Source organism: Psammomys obesus, unplaced genomic scaffold (assembly GCF_907164565.1).
Source record: "Psammomys obesus unplaced genomic scaffold, mPsaObe1.curated_primary_1811, whole genome shotgun sequence".
In the NCBI taxonomy this organism is placed as follows: domain Eukaryota; kingdom Metazoa; phylum Chordata; class Mammalia; order Rodentia; family Muridae; genus Psammomys; species Psammomys obesus.
In genome coordinates, this window is record NW_026596046.1 from 5877594 (window position 1) to 5904527 (window position 26934).

Consider the following 26934-nt stretch of genomic DNA (forward strand, 5'->3'; position numbering starts at 1 on the left):
TAGTTAGTTAGTTAGTTAGTTAGTTAGTTAGTTAGTTAGTTAGTTAGTTAGTTAGTTAGTTAGTTAGGTAGATAAAGGATAAATGGAAAAGAAAGAAATTCAGCAGGAGGGGACAAGACAGGGTAATGGGTGGATATTATCAAAACATACTATATACATGTATGAAAATACTATGAAACCTATTAGGTTTAGTTAATATACAGTAGTCAAAAATGAAAGTTTGCAAAGTTTACTAATATTTTTATATTAACAGTTTTAATTTCCTTTAAAGAAATCTTTGCCTACAGCTGGGCTTGGTAGTATAGGGATATTTGGGAGACTGAGGCACAAAGATCACAAGTTCATTATCTATGTGGACTATATAGTCCATAGAGCAGCATAGCAAACGTAGTAAAACAATGCCTGAAAATAAGAAAGGCAAAAAGGACCAGGGATTGAGTTCAGTGCTGAAGTACTTGTCCTAACATTTACAAGATTAGCTATGGGGGAGGGGGTGGGAGTGGGGGTAAAGAAGAATATATGAAAGATTTACTACCCAAAAATTATCCCCATATTCTCCTATAGAAACTTCTGTTTAATAGTTTTGCCTTTTGTTTGAGAATGCACAGTCTGTTTTCTACATTAAGGAAAATAAAAAAATAAAGTACTTCTTTTCCCTAACAACTCACCAATTATTTCATCATTAGTTCTGAATAATTCTTTACCCTGTCATCATAATTTCTGTCCTAAAGAAAGTGTCTATATGTACATGGATCCCTTTCTAGGCTTGATTCCTTTTTGCTTAACCTAGTTTTGTTATTTGTATGGAATTAATCACTGCAAATGCTTAAAAACTTCTGATTCAGCTGATATCATAATCCTCCAAACAAAAATGTCAAACAGTTAAGATAGTACATCTGAACAAAATGTAGAAAACAAAAAGCAGCAAGAAAAGAACAGTCAATCAATATAGAAACCCAGAAATCATCAACTTAGAAAGGTGAACAGATGAAGCCATCACAACAACAATTAAGAGCAGAGAGGCAGCTTTATGGGTAAAGTGCTTGCTATGCAAAAATGAGGACTTGAGCACAGATCCACAACACATACATGAAAGCTGGGCATAGCAGCACACATCTGTAACCTCAGTGCTGTGGAAACAATAACAAGCAGAGTCCGGAGGCTTGCGAGCCAGCCAGTCTAGTCAGAAGAGCAAGCTGTGGGTTCAAAGAGACACGACCTTAAAAAATAAGGTAGAGAAAAATAGAAGAGGGCTACTGATGTCAACCTTTGGCCCCTATACAGGCACACACAAGGACAAACACACCCAAAAATATAATCACACAGAAGCCCCATTCTCCTACACAATTTTTTAAAAAGATGATTATAGAGAAATTTAGTATCCTTGAAAAGATACAGACTCAGGAGTTGGTAAAGTGCTTATTTTGTAAGCATGAGGACCTGAGCTTGATCCTCAGCACCCAAATAAAAGGACTAGCAGAGTGATCATATTAATAATCCCAGCACAGAGGAAATAGAAACAAGCTTGGCAGATAGTCAGCCTAGCCTAATGGGTGAGCCACAAGTCCCAAAGAAAAACAAAGTGAATGAATGGCCCATAATAAATGATACCCAAGATGGACCAATGGCCTCTCCACACATACATACATGTGAACACACATGAGCATTCACATGCATACAGATAAAAAAGAAAAGAAAGACTGAAACAGCCAAACAATAGGCGAAGTGTAGAGAGTCTTGTAGAAAGGTGGGGGGAAGGATATAAAGACCTAGAGGGGACAGGAACTCCACAAGGAGACCAACAGAGCCAACTAACCAGGGCCAGAGGGGTTTGTGTAGCTTCAAGTAACAACCAAGGACCATGCATGGACTGGACCTAGGACCCCTGCATAGATGTAACAGATGGACACTCAGGATTCATGTGGGTTCCCTAGTAAGGAAAGTAGGGGCTAACTCTGACATGGACTCTGATGCCTGCTTTTATCACTCCCCCTTGATGGGGCTGCCTTGATAGGCCACAGGGGAAAAGGATGTGCTCAGACCTGATGCAACCTGATGAGAAATAAGGGAGGGAGAAAATGGAGGCTGTAAAGTTAATTAATTAATTAATAAATTAAAAAAAAAAAAAAAACAGGAGAAACAGAAGAAAAACTCTGGAGAAAAAATAACTATAATAATAACTTTTAAAAAACATTTTGGATGGTAGCTATATGATATGCTATGGGGGGGGCAGTGATCTCAGAATCATATATTTGCCATTCAAATAAATCACAGAAAAAAAGAAAACAGATGAGTGGTGGTTTTGGTGGCAATGAAGATAATTCAAATACATTTGAAATTACAGTGAAAAGACTAGGATAAATGGAATATTTAAGAAATAGTAGCCAAAACATTTCTACATTTAATTAAAAAAAAAAAACAAAAGCTAAGCAAAATCATCTCAAAGAAAAACATCCAAGATACAACATAATCAAATTACTAAAACCCAGTAATAGTCCTACCCCCACCCTTTTGAGACATGGTCTCACTGTGTAGCCCAGGTATGCTTAAAACTAACTGTACTTCAAGCTGACCTCAAAAACAGTAATCTTCCTGCCTCAGGCTCCTGAGATGTGGGATTACAGATGTGTGCCACCACACCTGGCAAGAGGCTGGAGCACGGCTGGCACACTGTTAAGAGTGCTAAATGTTCTTATAAAGAACCTGGGTGGGATTTGGTGTCCAATGCCCACAGGGCAGTTCACGATCATGCGTAACTCAGCTCCAGGACTTGGTGTCCTTTTGCCGTCTGCATCAGCACCAGGCACACAAGCAGTGCACCTACATGTCTGCAGGTAAAACACCCAAACAATAAGACAAAAAGAAATACTTCTTGGAAGACAAAGCCTTAGAAACCGCCAAAGAAAACACTAAAGTTGCATATATAAATAAGAATAATGGGCTTTCTATTAGGAACTACACAGAGTATTTCTGTAACTATTTCATAACCTATTACAGAGATAAAGAAGGGTATTTTATGGCAAAAAAAAAAAAAAAAAAACCAAACTCCTCATAAAAGGCATAAAACACTAAATAGGCATACACATCCAAAAACAGAGCTTCAAAATACATGAATCAAGAAGTGAAAGAGAAACATATCCATTTATTTTATTCAATCACTAATCAATCAAAATGTCAGGATGAATACTTGAAGTGTTTAAAAAAAACACTCAAGTAATTTGACCTAATTATCACTTTTAGAAGTTTCTACTCAAACATTCTTCTTAGCATACATTAAAACATTCACCACCGCAGTCCATTTTTCTATGCCTTCTCATAAATGTCAAAACTTAAAAAAAAAAAAAAAAAAAAGATGTCTTATACTGCATGTTCTTGGAACACAACAGAATTAAATTAGAGAAAATATCTGGAAATTTAAGTAAATATTTAGAAAATAGATAGAAAACTCCACAATGCAAATTTTTGTATCTTATAATTCAATGTAAATAAACATACAACAGAAGGAAAAATCTGAAAACAAACTCAAGATTAAATGTATGTTCACACACAAGCCTACTCTCTCCTTTTCAATGCCTATTCTTAACCTTAAATTAAAACCTTTTCATATCCTGGAGAGGTGGCTAGTAGAGCAGCTGTCTAACATGAGCAAGGGGCTAGGTTTAATCCCCAGCACTATAAATAAATAATCTTTTCTAAACACCAACTTTCTTTTAATAAAGAAGGAGGGCTGAATTTTTCACAAACATTTCCAGAAAGAAAATAAGACCTGCACTAACCTGATACAAAAATATAGAATAGGAGCTGGAGGGATGGCTCAGTGGCTAAGTACATGCTCTGAATCATGAGGACTCGTGTTCAAAACCCAGCATCTATGGAGTGAGCCTAGCCATCACAAAGTAATAAGTAGGATTTTGAGGAAGCTTGCTGCCTTCTCAAGGAAGCCTCAGGATCAGGGGAAGAGACCCTGCCTCAAAAGAATAGATATAAACTGACGAAGGAGGCCAGCTGATGGCCTTTTCTGGACTCTGATTAGGCACACAGGCATACACAACCACACATACCCTTTAAAAAAAAAAAAAAAAAAAAAAACTTACAAAAAAAAAAATCTCTACCAGCCAAGGTCTTTTATAAATACAAAAGAAGCCAGCTGGTAGCAGCATATAGTTTTAATCACAACACCCAGGAGGCAGAGGGAGGGGGAATCTCTGAGTTCAAGGCCAGCCTAGTTGACAGAGCTAGCTACAGGACACTCAGAGTTACAGAAAAACCCTGTCTCAAATATTTAAAAAAAAAAAAAAAAAAAAAAACCAACAACAACAAAAAAAATAAAATCTGGGGGGAGAAACTGGAGGGAGGGGCAACTGAACTGCAGTCAGGATGTAATATATGAAAAGAATAAAATTAGAACTCAATAAACACAAAAGAAAAATGTTAACAAATTTTAAAAATCAATCCAGTAATATACAAAAATAAAAGGAATTACCTCAAAAACTCATGATTAGTGGTTTCAATGTTCTAATATTAATGTACCTGACAAACACACTGAGACATTCAAAAAGACAAAAATAGCTCAATAAATTGAAAACCAAACCAAACCAAACCAAACAGCTAACAAAACTCTACCACCCATTCACGATAAGTAAAGAATGATCAACAGGAGCTGGTAAAAGGGCTGAAGGTGATCTACCTATGGTCAGAAATAAGGGAAGAATGTTAGTTCTCACCATCTCTAGTCAACAATGCACTGGTTAGTCAACAAAATAAAAAACGCAAAAAGAAACAAACAAATTAAAGGGAGGGAACAATAATCTTTACCATATAAAGGATGATCTACACAGAATATCTGAAGGAATCTAAAGCATCTAATAGCACCAAGTTTACAGAAGGACAAATTACAAAATCTTATGTAGGTATCAAGTGTTCTCCTGTGTTATTAGCAACAAACTGTTAGAAACTAACACTAACATTTTAAAAAAGATTAGAGAATACTGAAATAACTAGGTATTAGGCCTTTGCATTGAAAACCACAAAACACTTGAGTTTTTTGAGTACTAGACCTATAAGATAGGATAAACATACTGAAATCTGTAAAGAAGATAAACAAGAAAGAGGACCCTGGGTAAGATGATCAACCCTCACTTAGAAAGACAAATGGGATGGACATTGGATGTAGGACAAATGACATAACAGGACAGGAGCCTACCACTGAGGGCCTCTGAAAGAATCTACCTAGCAGTGTATCAAAGCAGATACTGAGACTCATAACCAAACCTTCGGCAGAGTACAGGGAATCATATGAAAGAAGGGGAAGTTAGTATGACCTGGAGAGGACAGGAGCTCCACAAGGACCAAATATATCTGGGCACAGGGGTCTTTTGTGAGACTATATCTCCAACCAAGGACCACGTATGGATATAACCTAGAACCACTGCTCGGAATGTAGCCCATGGTAGCTCAGTATCCAAGTATGTTCTCTAGTAAGGGGAACAGGGACCATTTCTGTTCAGGAAGTCAATGGCTGGCTCTTTGCCCTCTCCCCCTCCCCTGCCCACCTGAGAGAGAAGCAACCCTGCTAGGCCACAGAGGAGGACTTTGCAGCCAGTCCTAAAGATACCTGATAAGCTAGGGTCAGATGGAAGGGGAGGAGGACCTCCCCTATCAGTGGACTTGGAAAGGGGCAGGGAGGAGATGAGGGATGGAGGGTGGGATTGGGAGGGAATGAGGGAGTAGGATACAGCTGGGATACAGAGTTAATAAACTGTAACTAATATTAAAAAAAAAATTTAATTAAAAAAAAGAAGAAAACTATAAAACACTGTTGAGAAAGATCTTGAAAGAAGACTTAAATAGAAAAAGATACCATTTGGAAGACTCAATATCATGGATCCATAGTATAAAAGCACTCATAATCAAAATTCCATCAGTCATTATGTAGTGACTAATGAGCCAATACTAAACCACAGAGAGAAAAATAGAAAGCACCAGAGCAGAGAAAATGATTCTGAAATTAAATGGCAAAGCTGGGAAGTAATATTGTTTTGTCGTTGTTGTTTGTCTGTTTTCTTGTTTTTGAGACAGAATCTCACTATGTAGCCCTGGCTATCCTGGAACTTATTCTATAGACCAGGCTGTCCTCAAACTCGCAGAGATCCACCTGCCTCTGCCTACTGAGTACTGAGATTAAAGGCCACTATACCCAGCTAATATTACTTGTTTCCATAGTTACTATAAAGCTACAATAATCAAGATAGTGCAGCATTATCATAAGAATAACAAATCAACAGAATAGAACAAAATCCAGAACAGGCCCATAGATAATAATGTGCTGATTTTTATCAAAAACATCAAAATAATTCAACAGGAGAAAATGGTCTTCTTAAAAGTTGTTAGAAAAATACGGTAACCATATTTAAGAAAACAAACTATTACCTTTATCTCACACTATATACAAAAAGAACTCAAAAATGATTGCAAACATAAATCTGACAGTTCAAAAATGTCCTATGGTATGAGGCAAGAAACCATTTTTAAAACTGTTGTACACAATCCCCATGAAAACCTCTATTTTCTATTCAGAATTAGAAGAAAAATTCCTAATCTGAGGCTCTAAAGTCTGCATATGTATCTTTAAAACATTTTCCATCTAATAAATATTTCAGTAACTCCTAAGCAAGTCTTAATTCAAATAAAACCCACTGAGCCCCAGAAATGTGGCTGTGAATAAGACCCTCTACTCTGTGAGCCAGCCTTATGGAAGAAGCAGCAGACCACTGGCTGTAACCTAAATAAGACTCAAATTGTAACAGATGAAGTCACACTCTTAGCCATCAATCACTAAGATAAATGAACAGGAGAATGGCTACCTTCCTCCATTTTGAGAAGTCAAAAAACAAAACACATGAGAAATTTTAAATTTAAAGACTTATTGACTATTACATAGGGTTTATGTTTCAAATGAGAATTGGACTTTATTATCAGCCCACTGCATGTAAGAAATTTTCAGAGTGGAGGACATTTTGCTTCAGTTGGAATAACAAGCACTTTCTCTTGTTTCTTAGACCAACAACTATCATAGAATGGGTTGTTCTGGAGTCAAATTATAAAAAAAAAAAAAAATTATTAATGTATAGCCAGAAGAAAGTGATATGCCTGTAACATAAAAATCAATTCTTTCTGCCATTGGATTACTTAAAACAATACACCTTAGCACTATTAAATAGCAAAAGTATTCCCTTTAAGACAGGGTCTCATTAAGTAGACAATTCTGGCAAGGATCTTATGATCCTCTTGCCTCAGCTTCCCTAGTGGTAGAATTGAGGTGTGTCACTATGCCCAGCAGAAAAAGTATTCTTGAAATGACAAAGAAAATAAAAAACAAAAACAAATTTGAAAAAAAAAAAAAAAAGCCCACAATTAACATACTTTCCCCAAGATTTTACTGTAACTATTGGGAACAAGCCCTATTAATCCATTACTGTTTCAAAATTACTTACTTTTAAATAATCTGGTATTAACATAATTTGTTTCTTCTACCTTAAATAAAAATTCAGATGAGGTTTTACTGATGAAAACATCTGAGGACTATATATCTCACTAGCTTACTAAGTAGTAAGTACTTCCCTAGGCCGATATGATCAAAATAATTTAGTCCATACCTTTGTAAATTTGAGCTTATGAAGGCAACAACTTCAAAGCCACATAAAATAATCAATCCTCTAAACAGCCCAAGATGTATTCTCTTTTTCTCTTTGACATTCACTTCTGAGGCATGGCTAAAATTCCTTTGAATTTTTACTTGAAAATTTTCCCATAGATTATTTAATCCATGTCCTTTAGCCTTATTTTGTTTTTATTTTTTTTCTACTTATTATCACAGGAAAATGGAATATTCTAATAAAGACTGGTATTTTCAAATAAAAATATATTATTAACATTTTACACGGAAGTACATGAGTTGAAAATTTTAAGGTTATCTTAGAAAGGCCAGATAAAATAAGAAAACTTAATATGTTCAATATTATGCATTTCAGTGAAATCTTACACATTTCTTAAATTGATCTAAACTAATCCCTCAGATAAACTCTAAAATTATTGCCATCCAAGGTCACAAAAATAATTTTTAGGAAATGTTTCACCATGGTAAAAGAAAAAATATCTTACTAAACATCAGTTACTCTTACATTTGATGCAGAAAATTCTTCTTTGTTCTTTTTCTACAAGATGCAATTCCTTAAAAAGAAAAGGATAAAGAAAGGAGCTAGGTTATTATTCTTAAATCTCAGAGAATTAAACAGACATATTGTTATTACAAAATTCTAATACTCAATACCATTCTTGTAGATAGCTCCAAAAATACTTGCTGAATGATGCAAAGTTCAATTGGCAAAAGGCATTTGTTTTATTTAGCTAATAAAACACCAGCCAATAAAGTGTGTCTAATGTCACACCCATTTTTTTTAGGAAATATTGCTTAAATACTCAGAAATAGCTCTAGTGTGTGATTCAAAACTGGCTCCTAGTCCTATTTTCTTATTCTCTACCATATGGCATCTTTATACTAACTGCACTGTATATACAGCCTATTGAACTCATTAACTGCAGTTTAAAAAAAAAAAAAAAACTAGTTTAATGGAGTCCGAATAGTTGTATTGTTTTTAAAAGGAAAACACACTAGAGACAAATGTCTGTGTTTCAATACAAGATGCATACCTATACTTTCACCAGCCAACTTTTAGAGTGGAAAAACAAACAAACAAAAAAACAGGATCTATAAGGACAGAAGTGAATAGAAAATATTGCTTTCAGTAATTCAGCTCAACTGAAAAAAAAAAAAAAACACTCAGGTTTTTTTTTTTTTTAGGTGCATGAAGAACATCTTGGTCCTGACATTTGCACCTGGAGAAAGTAGCAAGGCATCTGAGTGAAAAAGGAAAGATGGTTAAATCATACCACACTTCACACCTCAAGGAACCAGGATCAACACTGTAGTGTTAATAGTAAAATATTAGGTAATTCAACTAATCCCCAAGTAAATCTACTTCATCTAATGAAAATGGATCATGTCTCTGAAGAAATCAAGTGTTAAGAATCTAATCCAGCAGTTTTAATTGTTGTGAGTTCATGATTTTTGTTTCTATTATGAAAGGGACACATCCATTAAAGGAAGCACACAAACTGCCAAGTACTGTTTTTATATTTGCAAACTAAATCAAACATTCAGACATTAGAAGACACACAAAGAAGCCTCTTTTTCCTAGCAAAGGTAGTAAGAAGCTTGTTTTTTTTTTTTTTTTTTAAAGAAAAGTTGGGGCTTTAACCTAATATATTAAAATATCGAAAATAAAAAAGATTTCTCAAATTTAATCCAGTAACTTAGAGTGATATTTCTATGGGTCCACCATCTAAAGAGTTATTTTTAGTGTCTGCTTTGGATGTCACAGTGGAGATAAAAGTTTAGCAGCTTCTGTTATGGTAAGTAACTGACTAAAATTTAATACATCATGGTACATATATAAAAATTTGCTCCTCAATTTTATAGAAAATCTATTATTCATGTTTTAGTCATACTTCTCAAATAATTTCTAAAGGCAGTATTAAAAATCAAGTTTTTATAATTATTTTACAATGATCTATAATGAAACACACTATCAAAAACTAACTTCAAATTTTAATTTACTACTTTGGACAGTTATCATAAAATATCTAACTGAAAGTCAGGTGGTGATGGCAGAAGCCTTTAATCCTAGCACTTGGGAGGCAGGCAGATCTCTGAATGTGATGACAGCCTAGCCTACAAAGTGAGTTCCAGGACAGCCAGAACCGCACAGAGAAACCCTGTCTCTAAATAAATACATAAATAAATAATTACATAGATAAATAGATAGATAGATAAATGAATGAATGAATGAATAAATAGATAGATAGATAAATAAATAAATAAATAAATAGATGGATAGATGAAAGAATAAATAAAATTAACTAAATCCCAGGGCAGCCAGAACTGCACAGAGAAACCCTGCCTCAAAATAAATAAATAAATAGATAGATACTTACATAGATAGATTGATAGATAAATAAATGAATGAATGAATAAAGTTAACTAAATCCCCAAAACTCACTGCCTCAACTAGCTGAGAATAACCTGCACCTCTGTAATTGCTAGCCCTATCTCCCTCTACTGACCACTTATCTATATTGTCCATAACTGGGACTACAAACATTGCCTAAATTATCAAAGCTCTGTAACTTTACACTTTTACCCCTTCCAGGAAATGACCTTCCCCTTTGTCTCATATAGGGATCAAATAAATATATGGTTCAATGATACCATCAGTCAGACCAATTCCAGAAAACCTTATAATTATCATAAATTCAAATGAGCAAAAGTTTTAAAGTTTTGCAAATCTAAATCTCTACTATTATACTATACATGAATTTTTTAAAGATCTTTGCACACCACTCATTTTTATATCTTTAGTGGCAAGTCAATATCAACACTCAAGTCAAAACATTCAGAATATGTTTAATGGAACTCTAACGTATTCCACATATTTTCTAAGTTCTAGAGATAAATCTCTACCTTTTTTTCTCACCTCGAAGATCTTATATCCTAGTGGAAAAGAGCTTACTGCAAGATAAATAAGGAATAAATATGGTAAGTTAATGGAAAACCCTTAAGAAAACAGCAGCAGGGAAAGAGAGACTGTTGGAGGGAAGGGGTTGAAATTGCAAGGCCTAATACAACAACCGCAACACAGTAAGTGTTACTAACTAAAAAAAGGCCAAAAAAGTCACTACTGTCCTATTTTTACCCTCAAGAGGAAATGAAATACTAAAGAATCAACTGCGAAAGTCAAACAACTAGTAAAGTAGTGACACCAAAGTGTACATTCAAGGATCATTTCACGTGCCATGTAGTAACCACACTTCAATCAATGCCCTAGCTGAATAAACAAGTAAAAAAATTTAAACTATGTAAGACAATATAGGCTAATGACATGACTGGAAATGAGACTACAATATACTAAGAAATAAATATGTCATATCTGTTCTTTGTTCCTGGCTCTCAGGCTAAAGCTTAACTTCTTGGAATCTCTGGAGTGATAATGAGATGACTTGGGGTAACTAGTCACCTAAAACAGACCAAATCATGATTAAAATAATCATAAAAATACAATTTGATTTCTCCCATTTTACCAACATTTGAGGAGAAAAAGGCTCAAGGTAAGTTAGTCACCAAACAGCTAAAGATGTACTAAATCATACCTAAGTAATGTAATCCTCTAAAACCCCAAAGGATAGACTACTAGACACACGGGGGTCTGGAGGACAGCATGTCCACAGAGCTCCCTGTGCTATCCACATACCTTGATCTGTACTTTCTGCAATAGTCTTCATAACACCCTTCACAGACTAGCACCCAATTCAAATATTCAAAAATCAGACATTTTGAGTACTAATAGGACTCCAGAAGCAGAAAATTCCACACCTATTCTCAGATAACAGGTTGAATTAATAACATGGGTATATTCAAAATACTGTAGAAATTTATATAAAATTGTATATAAGATATCAAACATAACTGACTTCTATGCTCAGAATGATATCTCATTCCCCAAGATACTACCTTACATTCACACAAGTATCATGAAATCTTTAAAAATCTAAGATCTGAAAGACTTGATAAAAAAAAATATTCAACATGTGTAACAGGTAAACAAAAAGTACCCCCTGAGTTCTGCAGGTTGCTCCAGCAAAGCAATCAAATCTGGTAGCCCATGCCAGTTGTTCAGCAATAGAGACCACAGCTGGGAATGGTGGTGTGCACCTTTAATCCCAGCATTTGGGAGGCAGAGGCAGGAAGATCCCTTTGAGTTCAAGCCTGGTCTACAAAGTCCCTGGACAACCAGAGCTCTGTTACACAGGGAAACCCTTACACACACACAAACATAGAGAGAGAGAGAGAGAGAGAGAGAGAGAGAAAGAGAGAGAGGGAGAAAGACAGAGAGAGAGAGAGAGAGAGAGAGAGAGAGAGAGAGAGAGAGAGAGAGAAGGAAAGAAAAGAAAAAGGGAGGAGGCAGGAGGGAGAGCACACAACCTGGAATTTGCAGCAAGCATCTAAAGTGAGGCTTAAATAGGAGTGAGCCTGCAACGGGGTAGAACAGAGTATCAGACATAAAATTAATTAGGTCATCCACCTGGTTTCCACTGGGAAAAAAAAATTCAGGAGAGAAACTATTACCAGAAAAAAATTGACATTTCATAATACTCAGTGTCAACTTTTCAGAAATAAAAAATAATTACAAATGTTTATGAAGCCAGTAAGAATTTCAACAGGAAGCAAACAAAAAGTAGATAAATCACAATTATACTTCAAGATTCAAAACCTCCTAACAACAGTAAATTAGTAGATCAAATACTCAGGAAAGACATGTAACTATGAGTAATACTATAAACATGCAACCAAGAGAAGACATGGTTAAAGACTTAACCATGTAAAGACATGTAACCATGAGTAATACTATAAACCAACTTTGATTAACTGAGTACTACAACCAACTACATTTAAAAAAAAATCAAATGTGCATTTCTCTTGGTACATTCAACACATATGTACAGGACTATAAATGTATATGAACTGAACTCACACAGAAAATGTTTTCTGACTACAAATTAAAATAAAAATTAATAATAAAGCCACTTGCAATTTTCCAAATATGAGTATACATAGTTCTAAAACATATACAAGTCAAAGAGTCATAAGAAAAATTTAAAATATACTGAACTAAGTGATAACTAAACTATCAGATTATAAAGACACTTAGAAATTTACAACTCCTGTGTGCTAATGTTTCAAAAGTTACTATTAATATTCTAAATTATTGCTATAAACAAAAAAAACAACATATTAAAGCAGAACTAAAAAAATGGTAACAGTGGAAACTGCTAAAGTAAAAAAAAAAAAAAAGACAAATATATGTCAAGTGAATAACAAAAAGGTGACTGGTTCTTTGCTAACTCCTAGCTCTATTAGTTAAGAAGCACAGATTACTATTAGTTTTTGTTTTTGTTTTTGTTTTTTAAAGCATATAGCTACAAATTCTTCAAACACGAAAAGTATATTAGGACAACTTAGTGCCAATAAATTTGACAACTTAAATGAAGCAAAGAAAATTCCTTGAATACCAAACTATATTAACCTCAAGTCCAATAAAAAAAATTAAAATCATAATCAGAAGGCTTTACAACAGAGAAAATTCCAGATCCAAATAGGCCCAGTAAATTCATTAGTTAATTCTTTAAACATCTAAATATTTCATGTCATTATTATACAATTCCTCTTAGGAAATGGCTCTTTGATATATTGAAGACCAATATAAATAACTATCTATAAAATGAAGCAAAGAAACACAAGAAAAAAAACTATATGCTAATATTACTAATATATACATATGCAAAGTTTCATTACAAAACTATCAGGGCAAATCTATCAGTATATGACAAAGGAACATAATACAAGTGAGATTTGTCTCGAGGACACAAGGCTGGTCCAGTAGTCAAAAAAAAAAAAAAATCCATTCACTCAATTTCGGTGAATTCATTAAAAGCTATGTATTCACAACAAAACACCCACTCACAATGCGGAGGAGTGAAAATCTCATCAAACGAGAGATACAGTGGTAACTTCATCAACCCAGAAAGCGCACCTACAGAAAATCTACAACTTACCATCCTTGATGGGATAAGAAGGACCTCCCTCTTTAAGATTAGCAACAAAGCAGTGATATCTGCTCCCATCATTTCTAGTCACCATTTTGTGGGGGTCCTAACCACTGCAATAGTGCAAAGAAAACAACCAGACTGTAAAATAGCCACTCTGCACACCCGACAGAGAATAGTAAAAGATAAAATGGCTAAAACTAAAACACAAATCTTGTATCAGCAGGACATAAGACCAAAACTAATTGCATTTTTATATACTAATAATAGCAAATACAAAATTTAAAATTGGTTAACATTTCTTTTTATTATTTTTAATTATATGTATGTGTCTGGCATCTATAAGCCACCCATTATGGGTGCTGGGAACACAACTATAGTGTGTACTCTTAACCATCTATCCAGGCTCAAAACTTAAAAAAATTTAAATGTCATTTATTTTGGCCTCAAAAGCATAACATAAAGACAAACTTAACACATGTTTAAGACTAACATTGTAAATACTCAAAAATGCTAAAAGAGACTAAGGAAGTTCTAAAATAAATGGAGATGCCATGTTCATTCACCTGAACACTAAATAAACAGTTATGACACAGATTCTCCCCAAATTACCTACAGATTCAACATAGTTGCAATTAAAATCCCAATAAAAATTCTTGTAAAAACTAACATGGTTGGTTCGGTGATGGCACATGCCTTTAATCCTAGTACTCGGCAGGCAGAGGCAGGTGAACCTCTGGGAGTTCAAGGCCAGACTGGTCTACAGAGTAAGTTCTAGGGCAGCCAGGGCTACACAGAGAAACCCTGTCTCTGAGAAAAATAAAAATAAAAACTGACATGGTACCAAGCACAGTGGTATGCACCTATAATCACAGCACTTGGGAGGCGAGAGGAGGAGGAGGATTTCTGTGAGCTCAAGACCAGCAAAGGTAAAAAAGTGGCCTTGTCTCAAAAACAAATGACATGGCGATTCAAAGCTGATAATACATGCTACGGTTTAAATGCAGAATGTCCCCAAAGGCTCACATGTTTAAATGCAGAATGTCCCCACCGGCTCACGTGTTTGAACATTTGGTGCCCAGTTGGTGGCACTATCTTAAACATAGTTGTGGGACATTTGAGTAAGGCCTAACAGGAGGAAGTGGGTATCTGGGGGTTGGGCCACATTTCCAGCCCTGTCTCGCCTTCCTGATGTCCCCAGAAGGGAGCAAGCGGCCTTACACTCTTTTAACACCATAGCTAAAAATCACTCTTGCCACCACTCCTTCAATACCACCGGACCACAAACCATGAGGCAAAACAAATCCTTCCTCCTCTATGTTGCTTTTGCCAGTTACTAGGTCAGAGCTAAAAATGACACAGCCACTAAAACAATTTCACAAATAAACAAAGAAAGGAGGACTGACTCTAAGACAATGTGATACAACGTGCTCTTGTAATTAAACACCCACACCCCAAATCAGCAGAGAATAGTGAATGTAGAAAGAAAGACAGACACACACACACACACACACACAGGTTCATCTGATCTTCTACGCAAGTACCAGGGAAAGAAAAATCTCAGCAACAAATGATACTTGGACAAAGAGACTAACAATAACACTGATTGTCATTTACAGACATTGACTCAAATGAACAATAGGCTTATACATAACAGGTAGACAATAAAACTTCCAAAAAACACAGGACAAAAATTCTACTAACTCAGGGGGCCAGTGAGATGGCTTGACAGGTAAAGTCTCTTTACTGTCAAGCTTGACAATGTTAATCCAATAATGAGAAGCATAAGGTAGACAGAGAAAACCAACTCCTGAAAGCTGCCCAATGATCCAAAGCGTACATGTGTATGTGCATGTTTGTGTTTGTGTGTGTGTGTGTGTGTAAAGAAAAAGCATATATATTTCACACACCTTAAATTTTTTTTTAAATTCTGCTAAAAGGCATGTTTGTCAGATAGTGTACAAAAACCAGGTACCCTGAATAAAAACACTGACAAAGATAAGTAAACCAAAATCCAAACCTGCTCTTTGAAAGAAATCATGAAAAAAAAAATCTGTAATACAACGGAGAAATTAAAAAAATAAAAAATAAAAAATAAAAAAAAAAAAAAGCTTTTTGTCAGGAACTGTTGTTGTTTCCTGTTTGACTTTCTTGTTTGTTAGGAGGCAGGGCCTCACAATGTGGCCCAAGCTTGCCTTGAATTGGCAATCCACCTACCTCTGCTTCCAAAGCTCTAGAATTACAAAGATGTACCAAGCCCAGTCTATGATGAAAATATAAAGATCTCTTACATAAAAACACGAAGAAACCAAATTAAAATAGGCCAAGGGTTTGAAGAGACATTCCCCAAAGACATGAATAAAGCCAACAAGTAAATAAAAAATGCTAAATATTATTAATCATTAAGGATATGCAATTTTCAGATATAGCATGATGCACAGATATACTCATTAAAGTAGTTCAGTTTAAAATACTGACAATACATGTTGGTGAAAATAATGGGAAAACCAGAACTTGAACTCATTGCTGATGAGATGCTAAAACCACATAAGTACATTGGAAACAGTTATATGACCAGAAATCCTACTTGTTGGTATCTTCCCATGAAAATGAAAACATACAACTGCATAAAGACTTGTGCTCATTCAAATGTGCAGGTTTTGTTTATAATTCAGGCTCAAATTTGAAAAAACCAAAATATCCATCAAAAGTGAATGCAGAAAATGCAACCGAAACAAAATGGAACATATCAAATGAATAAATTGAAAGAAGTCTGATGAGGGTAGTAGGAGGCAGGTAACTTAGAGAAATGTCTAATCTGTGGCATCAAAGCATACCAGAACTATGAATGTGGCCCAACACATTGGGAGATGACATGCAAATGATTAGACAGCCCCACAGGAGTACATACTATATTTCACCTAAAACTCAAGAAGTTTGAGCTATCAACAAAGAACACACATGATCCACAAGTGACATATCATGAAAGCCATTCAACTCTGAAAAGCTTTTTTAAAAAATTAAGAAAAGAAAAGGACCTGCATGATAAGATATGGTCTAGGAAAAGAGATCAAGAAGACGGCAGAATAGAGGGAGAAAAAGATAATTAGCCTGCCTATGCCTTCTACTTCCATAATACATATATCTATTTCTATCAAACAAAAAAAGAGCCTAGAACTATGTTGTGTCAAAAGTTGCCCTAAGCACTAATTCTTTAAGAAACAAAGCTTTATCGATATAAGAGGGCAAGCATTAGTGTCATTATTCATTATGAGCATGTTAAAGAACACTCACTAGTTCCAATTTAATTTCCTCACAGTAAGAACAAAATCCAATACTCAATATGCAGGCCTCTGTGTGAATATCTACAATCTGGTCTCAAGCTCTTTCTACCTTGCACTGTTTCTGAAAAGTCCTCCATTCTAACCAAAACGTGTACTATCTACACCTCTGAATTCCAATTTTGACTCTCTTACTCAAAATCTTTCTATGCAAAATATCTTTGTATGTGTTTAATTAAAAAAAAAGCTTTCCTTCCAGCTCAAATATCAATGTCTCATGAAACATTCCCTATCACCTGCACACCCCTCCTTTTTGCACTCCGTGATCCATCATTGTGTCTAAGAATTACAATGACATTTATCAAAAAAACATGGTAATTAAAGAGTTTACCCTTCCTAAGTCACTACCTCCTAGTAGCAGAAAACTATATTATTTATGTTTCTATTCTAAATCAACACTATAAAAATAAGTTAGGGCAGCAGAAAGGGGTAAAGAATAGAGCCCATGAAAGGAGATGAGGTTGGGAGAACAAAATCAAAACAAATTACCTTAGAGAGCTTCAGATGTCAGCCAAAATAAAAGAAGTTTGGGCAAGGGTTCAATAAAACTATTAATTTTGCCAAGTGTTCATCCAAATGAACAATAAGAAATAAATCCAGGATGTACCTTTTCCAGTAGACTTGGATCTGGTACTAAGCACTAGAGCTGGATTCTACTGTGTATTACATGCCCACAGAGTCCACAAAGGATGTGCTCAGACTGCAGAAGAAATGGGGAACACATCTAACAAGAATGCCTGTTCAGTGCACAGATAGCCAGGATACCTGCTTAATACTTATGAAAACCTTAAAAAAAGAAATCAAAGATTTTAAGTGAAGTTCCAATGACCAGTACATGGGATTACATACTGATTACATTTAAATAGCATTCAAAAGCAGGTAAATACCTCTTAAACAACAAAAGGTTTTAATTTGCGTTATAAAATGGAAGCAACATACAATGGTCGAGACCAATAAAACTGAGAAAAAAGGGGGGTGGGACAGTAATAACTTGATTTTCAAGGAATTAACATCAGTAGTTACCTTCTCAGAAAAAGGCTACAGAAAAGATTGTGCTCAGAATAAAAAGTACCACAGGGAGCTCTCAGCTGAATACAGATAGAGTGGGTCCTATAACTCACATATTAATAAAAGCAAGGCATTCTCAAGTTATACTATGGACATAAGCCTTTAAATGAACAGGATTTCCTGCTTTTTAGGAAAAAAACATTATGAAATAACAATAATTCAGAACTAGCATGCATATGAAAAAGAGACAAGAATATTTAGTTTTCATTTGTTTATTTCTTCGCCAAAACATTCTAAAGCCTCTAGTTAGCTCATCAGTGAAAGGTCAAGTCCACAGTATCTCCCTAACTAAAAGCTTTTATAGCAACTGGCAGAATAAACCAATGGAACCCCTACCTGAAGTAGAGATTTCAGAGTGCAATGATGGTAGTATAACTTACTCTAAAATATTCTACTTATTTTTTTTAATGGAAAGAAAAGCCACACACAATAACTTGAAGACACAGAATGTGTCTGCAGAACATATGTGAATAAAGATAGTATAACCAAAACCTTGCACTTGATTTCTGGAGCTGTTACACACTGGACTCTAACACAAGGCTTTATGGGAAAGAGGCTAGCAAAGGAGCCTGAGGTTTATTCTTAAAAAAAAACCATCCAAAACACAGAAGCCACTCGAAATATGAAAATACTGGAACAGTGTCTGGGAAGATTAGAACACATCAGGAAAAATTCCAAAATCCTGGTATTATAAAGGAACAGGAGTCACTTAAGAATCTAGATGCCATATAAAAGGAAACTAAAATACAGCTCCCAAAGGGACAAGGGCAAAAATGTATGGGAAAAAGTGTCACTGGCAGGTGTATAATAAAACAAAATAGAAAATGGAAAAATTTGTAGTTGTAAAAGTCAAAAGAGAATCATAAAGCTGAGATTCCTACAATCCTTCTCCAACCATTAAAACAGACAAGCAAAAAAAAAAAAAAAAAAAAAAAAAAAATTTAAGAATCCTTAATATAACAGAACAATTTCACCCAGACAGTAGAGGAATTCATTAACCTATGAGCACTGCCATTCCCTCAAAACATGAAAAATTTTAAAGTGAAGTCCAGAAAAATCAGAAAACAAAATTTGATATACAACAAATGGGAACTACCTTCTCAACCCGAAACAATCACCTCAGAGAAGGAAAAGGTGACTCCACCACTGCTGCAAACAGAACTGAGATACGTAAACAAGCTACCCTGAATCAGAAATCTAAAATTAAAAACAAGTACATAAAAATCAAGGAGATAGTTGAATTTTGGCTGAAAATAGGGAAGAAATGTAAATCATTACAGAAGTGCAGCACAAATAGCAAGATATAAAAGGGAAAACTGACTCAACAGAGTTACAACAGTTCACCACACTTTTTTTTTTTTTTTTTTTTTGAGGCAGGGTTTCTCTGTGTTTTCCCTAGATGTCCTGGAACTCACTCTGTAGACTAGGCTGGCCTGGAACGCAGAAATCTGCCTGCCTCTGCCTCTGCCTCTGCCTCCTGAGTGCTGAGATTAAAGGTACCACACCACCTCTGGTCCATCACCACAGACATCTTATGAGACATACCTATCCATTTCTAGTGTTATTTCATCTGATTTCTGTAATTCTCCTACCATTTCATAATAACTAACAAGCCACAATACTTGGGGCATGCATTCACATGAACAAATTATTTTCATTGTAAAGTGCCAGATTTAATATGTACTTATGCACTACTTAATCAAGCATTAGTGAAATTACATTATTTATCCTTTCTTTTGATGTGTCACTGGCAAAGTTTCTTGAGTGTTACTTTCCTAACCTCTCTGATCCTATGAACCTATATAGTTCTTTCATAGGAACACAGATGCTGTGTTACAAAACTGTATATGTGTATATATGGGAGTCAGTACACACACTTATTTTTAGCACCATCTGCTGAAGAAGGAAGGGAAAGAGAGAGAAGAACAAAGGAAATTTTTAAAAAGGAAGGGAGGGAGGAAAGAAGGGAGGAAATTCACTCTAGCAAATATCTGTCACTATCATTTGGGTTGTTTTTTATTTGTTTGTTTTTGTTTTTTGTTTATTTATTTGAGACAGGGTTTCTCTATGTTGCTATCATGAAACTCATTCTGTAGACCAGGCCCCAAACTCACAGAGATTTACCTCCCTCTACCTTCCCAGTGCTGGGATTAAAGGTGCACAGCACTACTTCTCAGCAGGGTCTGGGTTTTTAAATGCCATCCTCTAAAACAAGAAGTCAAGGAAGAATCTCTAGAAAAGATGATTCTAGGGTTGAGATGGGGAGATGAGGAGATGGAGGGATAGATGGATGGACGGACAGATGGGTGAGTGGGTGGGTAGGTAAGTATGGATAAATAATGAACCTTGGTTTTCTTGTAAAGAACGTTCAGAAAGGATGGGGGGGGGCATGTCAGAAGGACACAGGAACAGAGCAGGAGCTTTTTAGTGGTCAAACCAGAACAATCTGAGCAACATGGTCTATAGTAACATCAGACTAAAACCTACAAAATAACATGAGCATCTTTGAGTCTGAACTGATAAAAATGAATCAACATGTACGTAAAGGACAAGGAATACCTTTCATTACAGAAGACTGTCAATAAACGGTGAAGGGTCAAAGAAACTATGAAATCACCAGTAGGTAAATTCCATGGTGGTAAGTAGTGCTATAAGACCCACTGTTATATGCTAAAATAAATGGATGAGAGTGTGAAGAGGTACCAGAAAACTGGCAGAGCCTCAAAATATCTCCCTGAAGAGATATATATTATAAAGAGAAAATCTCTGACTTCACAGAGAAGACGGCAGACACTACCTTAATTAAAGGAGCAGATTAACATCAGTTATAAGACACTGACATTATATACTCCAAATACAAAACTTTATACCTCCTGATAGAATACCAGTACTTCAGTGATGTTACTGCAAAAACACATCAAATCCCCAATTTGAGGGAAACACCAGTTAAACCTATGCAGCAGGGCAACAGTGCTCCTTAAAAGCATCGAAGTCTTAAGGACAAGGAAAGAATGAACAGAGGAGAGTTAAGGAGATTAAAGAGACAGGACAAACAAATGCAGTGGAGTAGTATCCTAGAACAGAAAAAAGTTATTACAAGACAGATTAATAAAACTTAATAATTTAATGGTACCATATCACTATTATTTCCTGGTTTTTATAGTTCCACATATGGTTTTATAAGATATCCAACATTAGAGGCAGCTGCATGACACACAAACTCTACACTGTTTTTTCCAGTTTTTTATTTTTCCCTAACATTATTCCACAGCCTAACTAAGGTTGTCTTCTATTGGAGAATAAAAAAATACTAATTTTTTATATTACTAAAAAATACATTAGTTGCCAGACGTGGTAGCACACGCATGTAATCACAGCATTCAGGGAAGCAGAGGCAGGCAGATCTCTGTGAGTTCCAGGCCAGCCTGGTGTACAAAGCAAGTCCAGGACAGCCAAGGCTACACAGAGAAACACTGTCTCAGGAAAAAAAAAAAAGAAAGAAAAAATCTAATTTATACAAAAACTAACTAAATAAAATAATTCCTATAACAATTCAAAATGATCTGTCAATGACACAATACCCCATCTCATTTTGTTCCAATTAGCAACCAATATATTATACTCAAAGGAATAAAAGAATAAACACAATATTGCAGAGTTTAGTGCCATAAGCTATCTGGTATAATATATGTCATTTTAGAAGATCAAGTTAAAATACTGATTATAAATAATGATTAGGAAATACTGGATTCCACTGATCCATTACATTATTAACCTCATTTCAAATTTTTAATTAAAATATAATTACATCATTTCCCCCACTTCCCTTTCCTCCCATCAATGTCTCTCATTTCCCCTCCCTTCAATGCCTCCAATTCCTCTAAATTCATGGCTTTTATTATTGTGCACAAAATATATACATATAAACATATAAAATATTTACCTCATCATTTGTAAATCTGCTTCATGGTTTTTAGCCACTACCTAACATCAATTTTAATAACTAGAGCAATTTAGCTACTACTGGCTAGCCCTTGTTCGGAGAAAAGTGTTATTGGAAGGGGTGTTTTGTTTTCACTTAAGAAGACAATACTGAAAATACAGCATTTAAAAAATTTCACTTCTATTTTACAAAGCCAAACACTGAATACCTTGAGATTTTAAAACAAGTTTCTTACCTTAGGGCAGACACATCCTCAATATATATATTTTTTAATAGATAAGTCCTCTCACTTCCCTAATCACTTCTTATCTTCTTTTCTCTTCATCTTCTAACACCCATTAGAGGGCAAAATTCTCAAGCCCTGCCATTCCCAAGATGTACTGTACTTCTGGTAGTAAAGTCATACATTACACTCTCTGTCTACATTCTTGCAGGGCATATATGAAATCTGCTCTTCCTTCTGCACTATCAGTTAACATTCCTTCCACAACTGCCAAACACATGAATTTTATCATACCTGCACCACTGTTTCTTTAGTATTATTATTTAATATATTTCTTCAATCCTTTCTCCACTACTGTTATCCAAGCTACTGTGTCCTTTTCCAATTTAAGCCTTCTAATCATTCTGACTACCAAACTCAATCATTCCAAATGTTGAAATAATTCTCCACATGTCCACACCAGAGCATGTCACCATCACTCCCACCCTCCAGTGCTGGGAATGAAGCCTAGGCATTTGCACATACTGGCACAGAGTCCTAGTCCAGTCCCACAAGCATAATTTTGTTGACCAATTCTTCCCAGGCTTAAGATACTTCAATTTTCATGGGATAAAATACAAATACCTTAACGAAGCTTAACAGTTTCCATAACCTGGTCCCAATTTAACCTTAGCTTCCACTACTGTTTGGTCCTGATCCTCTCTTTCACTTTGTTTCTTTAAAGCAATCTGAGCTCTTATCCTCCACACAGGCCTCGTCAACACTATCTCCCTCTTGACAAATCTAAGTCCCAGTCATATTTTTTGTTTTGTTTTTCTTGAAAGATGGTGTGTCTGTATTTAAAAGATTCACAATGGGTGGGGCCTGTAACATTTCCCCCTTCGTACAAGTTTTAGGAATGTACAAATTACAATATACCAACATAAACTCAACATTATTTATCTTGACAAGTTAAAATGGCCCTAAAACAAATCAATTCTGAAGTATCTACTACCCAGTTCTTGGTTTCTTTATACTTAAAAGTGAGAAAGGAGAGATACAGCTAAAAAGATGGCTCAGTACTGTCTGCTCTACCAGAGACCCTGGTTCAATTCCTAGTACTCACATAAAACGGCTCACAACTGTCTGTAACTTCAGTTCCAGGGAGTCCCAGGTTTCCTTCTGGCCTCTGCAGGCACCAGGCACCAGGCACACAAGTGACAGAAAGAAATTCATGAAGATAAAACACTCATACACATAATTTTTAATAAAAATAACCATGTTATGGCATTCTAGAATAACAGCAAGAAAATCCTAAGATTAGCCCAGACTATCTTATTGTTCTACAAAATAAGGAACTGATTCAAAAATAAAAGAGAACATATCAAAACAAGCAATGAGTTAAGCCAAAAAGTTAACACTGACCAAATGTGGGTTAATCTGAAACATTTTTCAAAATGAGTAAGGACAACAATAGAGAATAAACCTGTGTGACTAAAAAAGAACCTATGAATTCATATTATATCAATGAAACAGCTGAGCAAGAAAATCCCTTTACAATAGAATGGAATACCCACTAAATAATGTAAAAAAAAAAAAAAAAAAAAAAAGAAAAAGAAAGAAAAAAGTGATAGAAAAACAACCATTTGCACACAGTGTGCCTCCCTGACTCAAGCAGAATCATCAATAAACACCAAAGCCATTACCTGAACATTCTGAGGTAAACTGAAACGAGGTTATACACAGAAAAACTGTCTGGAAAAACAAAACAAAACAAAAAACCTGAAATACACTTCAAGAACAACAAAGGACATGGCGACACCTTTTACAACGGAAGAAACTAGCAGGTAAAACTTTCAATGAACAGTATCAAAGTGAACAGCACCAGCATCATCTGGCTGACATCAAACTACCTCCAGATGTGATGAAGCACATGTCATCACTTACTATGGGATTATGCCAGAAGGACATTACCTGAGTGTAATTACCAAGAAGCAAAAGAACAAATCTTAACTGACAGACAACCCTACCAAAACAAAGGCCTCACCTCTTTAAAACTACTAATGTTAAAGAAAAAAACAAAATGGTTGAAGAACTCTTTCAGATTTAAACAATGCAAGAGCTATGACAATTAAATGAAACACATCATAATTAAAGGGGGTTATTAAAAAATATTTCTAGCACAACCGGAGACTATTTGAGTCTGAATTATAGCAAATAATAGTATCAAGATTAAATTTCTTACAGCCACCATACGATGATTATGGAAGAAGAATGTGTCCTGGTTATTAAGAGGTACCAGACGAATTATTCAGGAGGAAAGGATCACAAGCTGCATAACTTACTCTCAAATGATTCACTAATAAAAATAATGGAAAGAAGAGGAAGAAAAAGGAGGGCAAAAAAAAAAGAGAGTAAAAGGAGAGCTACACCAGGTTCCTGATATCAAAGAACATGTATGTTAATGGCATATGTTTCTTATGTGGTTTTCTTGTTAACAATGTTTACACACAATCATGTAGCATTTCCAACCATTACTATACAGGCACCTGTAGGTTTGGTATTAAGTTGTGTTTCAGATCTTAACCAAACAAACATGTATTTCCTGACATCCCCCAGAAGATGGAATTAGGGAGCTTCAAAGTGTAAGTAAAGTAATAATGTTTCTAAAATCTGTGGTCATTTTGCAAGCACAAAGACTAACAAAATAGAAAGTGGCAAACCAAATGTGGCAAATGTTGACAACTGACCAACATTAGGTGACAGGTGTATGGGAGAGGGGGAAGTGTTCTCCAAAATAATCTTTCTATGTCTTCTCTCAACACTAAAATCTTACATTGGAAAAGTAAGCCATTTCTGAAAGGAAAATAATAGTAATAACCTTAACTACTAGCTTCTTCACTCCCTTTCATAATCCATGTGATCAAATCTACCAGCATTAACAAAAGGTCTTCAGTATCAAAACAAACAGTAGTACTCAATTTGTAAAAGCTCATTTTTCTATCAACTGTTTATCATGGGAAATGATTTTCACTGTTACAAATGACCAGTAGGTTCCTAGTATTTGCCACAGTTTCAAACTTTTCCTTAACAAAACAGGTGAAATGGTAGTATATTTCTTGAATGTTGTGTTAAATTGGAGCGTTTCTAAAACAGTATGTGAAACTAGCTGGATAAACTGAAGGGAATGGGAAAAGGAAGAATTTGTGTTAGTAAGGAATCATAAGATTATCATTTCAAAACAGGAATAAATACACCCTTCAGACACCAGGGCTACCATCACCCTATGAGAAGGTAAACTGACGCCCAAGAAATGCCACTAAACCTCAAGAGCGTTCAAATTCCTTTATAATATTGATGAAAATAGACTAATAACATAGAGTAAATGCATGTTACGGTTTATGATCTAGAAAGTAAAACTTTCTTCAACTTCAACATTTCCTCAGAATTCACTCCTTATCAATAGCCTGGTGGATACAGACCATAAGTGAGTAGGATCAGTTACAATAACCCAAAATGAGATTTATTCTGCAAATAATGTATGTATCTAGGGCTTTGGAAAGCATACAAGAACAGGAGAGAAAACTCATCAAGAGAGATTAAAACTGAAATCACAGATGAGATAACATTTGAACTAGGACTTAAAGGATAAGTAGTTCAGTAATTCTATGAACAAGGGAGCATTTCAATCACTGGAGAAAACGTGAACAAAGATACAGAAACACTCATTCCAATACTCAGTATCTTCCAAGTGCAGGCAGAGTACTATTAATGACTGACAAGACCTCGCTGCTTTTGCAAAGTTCATATTCAGATAATGGAGAAAGACCATGAAAACTGAACAAATCAACTACGCAAATTTAGAAGTGTCTTAAAGGAAATACTCCATGTCTGAGTGTCCTGGTTAGTTTTTTTGCTTTCTTTGTTTTTGTTTTCTTGGCAGCAGGGAGGGGGCAGGGTGGGTGTCAATTTGACACTGAAAAGAGAACCTCAATTGAGAAAACGCCTCCATCAGATTGTCCTATGGGAAAATCTTTTAAGTTAATGTTGATGTAGGAGGGCCAGCCCCTACAGAAGATGCCACCCCTGGACAAGTGTGCCAGTGTTGCAGAAGAAAGCAGGCTGGGCCAGGTGGGGGTGCGTATGCTTTTAATCCCAGCACTCAGGAGACAGAGGCATGTGGATCTCTGTGAGTTCCAGGCCATCCTGGTCTACAGAGAGAGCAAGCTCCAGACAGAGCTGTTTCACAGAAAAACCCTGCCTCAGAAAAACAAACAAACAAACAAGAGCAGGCTGAGCAAGCCATGGATAGCAAGTCAGTAAGCAGCATTCCTCCAGAGTTTCTGTTTCAGTTCCTGCCTGGAGGAATGAAGCACCTGAGGAATGAAGGCTGGAGGATCATCCACAAGGATGAACTCAAAGTCATCCTCGGGGCTGGAGAGATGGCTCAGTGGTTAAGAACACTGTCTGCTCTTCCAAAGGACCCACATGGCATCTCACAACTGTCTGTAATGCCCATTCCAAGGGATCTGACACCTTCGTACTAATGCACATAAAATAAAGTGAATAAACAAATAAATAAATAGATAGATAGATAAACGGATAAATAAATAAATAAATAAATAAATAAATAAATAAATAAATAAATAAATAAATAAATA

The 26934-nt window shown here is 35.4% G+C and overlaps 1 protein-coding gene across 3 annotated transcripts in view; it reads right to left on the reverse strand.

Annotated features, from left to right (window-relative positions):
• The window catches only part of Mef2a (myocyte enhancer factor 2A), a 127665-nt gene that overhangs the window by 94330 nt on the left and 6401 nt on the right, over positions 1 to 26934 (reverse strand). For all 3 annotated transcript variants that reach the window (XM_055623098.1, XM_055623100.1, XM_055623099.1), the window contains exon 2: positions 8181 to 8229. The gene's annotated coding sequence lies outside the window, so the exon portion shown is untranslated. The remainder of the gene's footprint in view (positions 1 to 8180; positions 8230 to 26934) is intronic.